Source organism: Octopus bimaculoides, chromosome 4 (assembly GCF_046866305.1).
Source record: "Octopus bimaculoides isolate indiv1 chromosome 4, ASM4686630v1, whole genome shotgun sequence".
NCBI lineage: Eukaryota > Metazoa > Mollusca > Cephalopoda > Octopoda > Octopodidae > Octopus > Octopus bimaculoides.
The window spans coordinates 65,073,817-65,082,210 of NC_142931.1; positions in this window are offsets into that span (position 1 = coordinate 65,073,817).

Consider the following 8,394-nt stretch of genomic DNA (forward strand, 5'->3'; position numbering starts at 1 on the left):
AGACTGCGATAATGCTGGGGCACCGCCTTTTATTTATTATCATTACTTATTTATTTATTGTTAGTCAAATGAATCGATCCTGGTACTTATTTTGTAAATCTGGAACTTATTCTAACGGGTTCTTTTGCCGAACTGCTAGATTGCGGAGATGATGTAAACATACTAACACCGGCAGTCAAGCAGTGGTAGGAGAACAAATACAGACACAAACACACACACACAGACACACGCACACACACACACACACACACACACACACACACACACACACACACACACACACACACACACACACACACACATATATATATATATATATATAAAGAATTTTGCCAACATAATGTGGCTGTCTTGGAAGGGTCTATTGTTACTGTTGTTTAACCCCATGAAAAATCGTTTCTAGCTGGATATATGACAGCTGGAAACGATGTTTCCTGGGGCTAAACAACAGTAACAATCGTCCCTTCTAGGACAGCCACATTATATTGGCAAACAGTCTGTACTTCAAAGAACTTTTACTGAATATCTCTCTTTGAGAGATTTAGAAATAATAGTATTTATATATATAAATATTATATATATATATATATATATGGGAGAATGTACGAAAAAACAACAACAGACGAGGACAGGTGGTGTAAACAACAAAAGGATATATATATAGCTTCAGTAATCTCTTCAAAAGGACAAGGTGTGTAGAAGAGAATTGCATTGTGTGCAAATATAGTCCTGGTATCAACTGCAAAACCGGTTTTCAGAATAAGCTGTATGGATGGTGATTGTAAAAACGGAAACACAGCATACATAGGTGAAATGGCGAGAAGTTTGACTGAGAGTGTAAATGAACATTGGAGGGACTACAAGAATCACAAACAAACCTCGGTGCTCTACCAACATGCCAAAGAACAACATGGTAGTGTACTGGACCGGATTAGCATAGAAACCTTGCCTAGAAACCCCGATGACGCATCGTTACGGCAAATACAAGAGTCAGTCCTCATAACTGAAACACGACCAATTTTGAATAGCAATTACTCGTATATAAAAGCCTTACAATTACCCATGGTTGCAGATGTTGTTCACACATAAAATACAGAACGTGAACGTAAAAAGGATGCATTTACAAAGAAAACAGAAAATAACAGAGAGAAAACCAAAACCAAGTCCAAAGTCTCTATCTTATCTGATATGAGTGAAATTTAACAAACACTCATATGGACGCACATACTTACATATATGCATGCACACGTTCGAGCGTGCACACATACGAGCGTACACACACTCACATGCTCATACTGTACAATTTCAAAACAACACTAAATCATACATTCAAAATAAATGGAAGTGGAGAGACAAGTTACTGAAGAGATTGCAAGAGTGCAATGAAATGATTTAACAAAAAAACTAAATACTGTTTATAAATAAATAAAGGACTGAACCAGTGCGTGTGTTTATTAGCGGCATAATGCCTCTTCCAAGGTTTAATTGTATTTCTTTCAACACACATATCCACATCAAGAATCTTGCACACCAAATACACACATGAAATATATATATATATATATATATATATATGTACACACACAACAGGTTTCTTTTCAGTTACCGTCTACCAATTTCACCCACAAGACTTTGGTCGGCACAAAGCTATAGAAGACATGTACTCAAGGTGTCACGTAGTGAGACTGAACCCGGAGAACTATGTAGTTAGGAAGCAGGCTTCTTACCACACATCCACACCTGCACCTATATGTGTATGTATTTATATTCACACACAGCTTCGCACGCACTTCTTCGCCTCTCCAGTTCGTGCTTCACAGCGTTCAATATACATACACTTCTCCACGTCTGGCTGTACAGCCTTTTGTTTGTTTATTTCACCGTTTCGTTTTCCTGTCTTGTTTTCTGTCCGCCACTATCCTCCACGAAAGAATTTTTTATTTGTGTTCGTGGGAAGAGCCATTTTAACGATGCGTCCTGCCCTAACTCTTCGAAACGCCAGTGTTTTAATATCGGTAGCTGATGAAGGATATGTTCTCTATGTGGCCTGCTTGCTTTTTGTACTTTGTTTATCTTTTTGTCCATGTTTTTTTGCAACGTCATATACCCAGATATGTATTTATATGTACATGTAGATGAAGGTATATACATCCATGTACATATATATGCATATACTCATATATTGTTTATATATATATATATATATATATATATATATATATATATATGTAAAGGGTTGAAGAGGAACCTTATATATATATATATATATAATAATAATATTAGGGACAAAATCCAAAATTACAGGTAAAAAACTCAATTAAAATCAATTTATAAAAAATTAAAATTAAATTGAGCCTTATAGATATTTTATTATATTATAGATATTTTATTATATTATATTTATCTTATGATATTTACTTTACTTTATATTATACTCATTTATTGTGCTTTTAATTATTAATTTTTCTATATGTGATAGTGGATTTTCATCGATGAGTTCTTGAAAATTGGTTATTTTCCCTAAAACTATATATATATATATATATATATATATATATATATATATATATATATATATATATATATGTATATATATATATATATATATATATATATATATATATATATATATATATATATATATATATATATATATATATATATATATATATATATATGTATATATATATATATATATATATATATATATATATATATATATATATATATATATATATATATATATATATATGTATATGTATATGTATATGTATGTATGTATGTATGTATGTATGTATGCATTTTCTTGTCTATATGTGCATGCACGTGTATCTATACAGATATGTGTCTAAATCTGCGCATGTGAGTGTATCTATGTTCATATTTATCTGTGCATATATTTATCTGCTTATAGGTGTGTGTGTGTTTGTGCTTTTCTGTGTGAGTGTGTCTATACTCACACTCACACACGTTTACTTTCTATTTATACTAGTCTTCCTTTATATAGGTCTTGTAATGTATTCTCAGAAATCGTATGAATGACTGCAGATAGATCGATCTATCATTTTTTCTTTTTAAATTGCACAGTATGCAATCTTTTTGATGGGAATTCAAAATTGTTCATTTCTTTTTATTTGATCAATTATCAATCTGTTCGTTTTTTTTTTTTGTATTTCTTTTGTTCTTTTTTTTTTTGTATGGTGGAGTGGAGTATTTTTATTTTATTTCGCTTTTGCTGTATTTTGCATTGCTGTGGAAATGGCATTACAAAAGACAAATAATTTGACAGTATTGAAATTTTTGTTGTGTGTATATTTTCGAAATTATGCTATACGAGAAAAAGAAGCTCTGATTGAACAATAAATAGACGACTTGACGATCTCAAACGTAAATCTGAAAGGAATTCGCAACAATTTCTGTAGAAGAGGGACAAAAGAAATTCAGGTGGATTTTCCTTTCTGATTTCAGTAAATGGGATGAAATGAGGAAATGATACATTTATCACGACAAATGTGATTTATAGGTATTTATTTAAAACCTGGTCTTCAGAAGGTGACTAATTATCTGCCTATTTATCTCTCTCTTTCACTACACACACACATGCACACACATACGCTCACACATAAGCACACGCATACGCACACATACACGCACAAACGCACATACTAAGGGACTATGCGAATGAGAGAACGTCGAGAGCGAATCAGAGTTATAGATTAATACACAGATAGGCGGATAAATAACCAGAAAGGACAGATCGTGAGGCAGAAAGTATATTTGAAATTCGGTTTCGAATGCAGTTGATTAGCTGTACATAGGGCTAATCACCCGAGGGAAGAGCGTATGGTAATTTCAGTTTCATCTTTTCCAAAGTGGATCAAATCAAACTTATCTTCATTTAAAAGCACATTGTTCTTTTGTTGTTTTTTTTTTTCGCCCATTGGACCATAGCAAACAGATCTAACTGAAGGCATGTTCGGTCTCCCATGCCGTTTATGGCTTTTTGGAGTTTGGAATCGTCTGCAAAGGTTTTCAATGTAGAGTGCTTGATGACATCTACTATGTCGTCGTTGATGTAAATAATGAAGAGGAGTGAGCCCAACACAGTACCTTGTGGTACACCACTACTGACTTTGGATCTTATTCCCTCAAACACAACATGTTGGATTCTGTTCGTCAGGAAACACTTTATCTACTGCAGCAGCTTTCCAATGTTGGACAGTATCTTCAGCAGGATTTTGTGGTCCACTCTGTCGAATGCCTTGCTGAAATCAAGGTATATGACGCTTTTAAGATGTCATCAAAATGGTGCAGGAGCTGTGACAGGCAGTCCCTGCCATCACGGAAAATATAATGGTTGGGGTTCAACAGATTGTCTTCGAGGAAGTGAGTTATTTGCGATTTCATCACCCTCTCAAATACTTTAATGATATGAGAAGTGAGTGAAATTGGACGGTAGTTCACCGCAAGAGATTTGTTTCCCTTTTTGAAGACTGGAACGACAGAATGGGAAAGAAAATGATCAAGAATGTAGCCTGCATCAAATGAGTTTCTCCAGAGCTCAGCTAGAGGGACTGCAATTTGTGTTGTTGCTGTTGTACAGTATTTGAAGAGAAAACACTCTGGATTTTTACAAAATATCTATTAATTAATTTAAATGCCATTTCAATTTGTTTAAGTTTGTTTTGAATCTACTTCTCGGAGCGATTTCTGAAAAGTTGAATTGCACGTCTGGTTATTAGGTCACGGCATAATGTGTCTATGTTTTCCGTTTTTGCAAGAAAGTACCATCAATTTATCAGGTCTATTTCATTCTCAGACCAATTTTGTTTGGTTTGGTCATTATTGATTCACTCCTTGCGTTAGTGTTTAGTTGTGTAGAAACGTATGCTACAGTAGCGAAGAATTAGTGTAGATTGTATTTGAGATAAATATTTATAGATGCTTGAAGATAAAATATGTATATGATATGTGTATGATAGTGCAGAACTTTTTGCTTTGAGAGCGGAATTTGTAGTTCGAAAATGAAGGATGTTTGCGAAATGTTGTGTTAGTTTGATGCGTATAGTCTCGTATATGTGGCTGTTAGTTTTAAAGGGGAAGTTTTCAACAGAGATATATGAGTGTGAAGTCAAAAGTCTATGCGTAAATTCTGAGTGCTCGATGAATTTAATAAAATCGCAGGATGCATGTGTATGTGTGTATATATTCAATAGAATCACAGGACTCATGAGAAATAATTTCTTTTTCCACAGGGTATTGCAGGTAGTATGGGGTCAAAATTAATCTTATGTTGATTTCTCATCGCAGCATTCGCAAGAATTAGGAATTAAAATTTAGAGATGTTTAAGTTGATATGGTTTCTGTTTCTTCAACTAATTACTAAACAGAGCGCTGAAAAACACGTCCGGGTGCCACGGCTGCCCATATATATATGACAAGTTTCTTTCAGTTTCCGTTGACCAAAGCCATTCATAAGTTTCTGGTTGGCAGTAGTAGAAGAGAACTGTCCAAGGTGCCACACAGTATGTATACAGTGTGCATACACACACATACACACACACATACACACACACATACGTACGCACGCATGCACAAATGCGTGTATATACGCGCGCGCGCACAAACATGTACACACACACACACACACACTAATCCCTCGATTATCGCGTGTTACGTTCCAAACCCCCGCGATAGGCGAGAATCCGCGAAGTAGAAACACTACTGTATATTTTTTTATTATTTTTATAATTTCTATATATTCATTTTATTATAAATGCAAAACAACACAACACACTCGCCTCCCGAGTTTCGTTTTCCATACAGTATGTGCGATTCTTTGTTTTACCCATCTACGGTATACTACGTATTTTCTTTTAATATATTTTAATTATTGTGTTATAACGGTGCAGTACTGTACTGTATTTTTATTTATTAATTTTTAAGTGTGAAAATGCTTATTTCACTACAGAAATGATTAAAATATAAATACCTGTCGGCTGCAGAAGCCCGCGATATAAATTTACGTATATTAGCCAGAAAAATCCGGGATATAGTGAGAGCGCGATAGGAGAACCGCGATTTGGCGAGTGATTACTGTATGTATATATATATACATATATATATATATATATATACATATATATATATATATATATATATATATATATATATATATATATATATATATATATATATATATATATATGTATATATATATATATATATACACACACACACACACACACACACACACACACACACACACACACACACAAGACTAAACGCATAAATGCGAAACAAGGTGGAAAAAATAATACTCTAATACCAGAGGTATAGCAATATACTTTATTAAAAAGCAGCAAAAATATACAATTAGTTTGATAGATACACATTTGAAAATGGTTTTGTTTCATTGGTCCTTTCAACTAATGGTCTTTTCAATAACCGGTTGCAAGCAGTAACAAATTGCGGTATAAAATCATATTATTATAAAAATCGAAGAAAACCTTAAATCAAAAATAGCTTATAAAGAAGGACAAAACCTGTAAAATATTTATCAATTAATAAATTAAAAGTCATATGCGTTTAAAAAATGTTTTCACGCTAGATTACATATGCATTTAGCAGTATATACGTATACGAAACCATCTATAAACGTATGCAGGATCCCCTCATTACACAGAAATTATTCAAGACAGTACATGATCCGCATAAAAACAAATACATATACACACAAACTTATGAGTTTACAATTCCATGGACCATGTGTGTATGTGTGCATGTGTGTGTGTGTGTGTGTGTGAGTGTGTGTGTGTGTGTGTGTGTGTGTGTGTGTGTGTGCCTGCCCGTGGACACATATTTTGTATGGGTGAGAATATGCACATGCGTGTGTATTTATATTTATGAATTTGAACTTGCACAAGAGTTCTCACAAAAAGGATTACGGAATTAATCGGTGCATGTTGAACGCAATTACTTGGAAAGATCCCTTAGATAATGCAAGGGACACAACAAATAAGATCTCCTTATAATTACCCCCCCCCCCACGATATATATATTAATTTATTTATTTATCCCGAAATCGCTTACATCTTGTGTAACTTCATGTATTCTCATCTCAAATCGAACCGAGCACCACAGTTCCAAGATGGCAGACTTAATTGTTAAGAGGCTCCTCTTTAGGTGAAACTATTAGTGGCCTCGTTAACACAAATAATAGAATAAATATCTGTCCGCCAATGCGGTACTGAGGACACATTCTCATTGTTCGATATTAGCGTGTATGTATATAAAAGAGAGATAGGGAGAGCGGTAGGGGAGAGAGAGATATATCTAAACACACAAATATACATGTATATATATATATATATATATATATATATATATATATATATATATATATATATATATATATATATATATATATATATATGTGTGTGTGTGTGTGCGTGTGTTCCCACAACATATATTTGATATATATTTATGTCAACATATATATACATCAACATATATATATATGTATGTCAACATATATATATATATATATATATAACACATACCGGTGTGTAGGAAAATTAATTTGAAAAAGCTACAGGTGATTTTTTTCTCCTAATATAATGCCACATTGTGTCGAACCTCAGTGTTTATAAAGGAAACAAATATCAAAGCCTAAATGACATTAACAGTATAACTTATTAAATTCTAAATGAATCACTACCATATACTAGAGATTCCTATTTACTTAAGGCGTTTTGCATGTATAAACCGTTAATTACTCTTCTGAAAAAAATTAATGAAATATGAATTTCACCGGAAATATATTGAATTAATGCCACAGAAATAGATTTTTATTTTCTTCTATAATTATGTTTGGTTTCTATTATATTCAATGAAATATCTGTAACGATGTCTTTGTATATACACGTGTGTTTATATGTATGACTATATATGTGGGCGAAATTGCGTATATATGAACATAAACACATATTTGTGTATATGTACCTGTTTATATGTGCATATATGTAAATTTGCATGTGTAAATGGTTGTATATATGTATATGTTTTAATATATATATATATGCATGTATATCTATGAATGTGTATACGTTTACATATAAGAAGGTTCACATATGTATGTGGATAAGTATATAAGAAACTCTTATAGGAGTTACTTATAAGCATATAAGTAACTCTTTCTTTATTACTCACATGTATATATATATATATACATATATATATATATACATACATTCATACATATATATCCATGCATACATATGTATATATACTAACACACACACACACACACACACACACACATATATATATATATATATATATATATATATATATATAAAGAATAAAAAATTTAGAATGGTACAACAATGCACT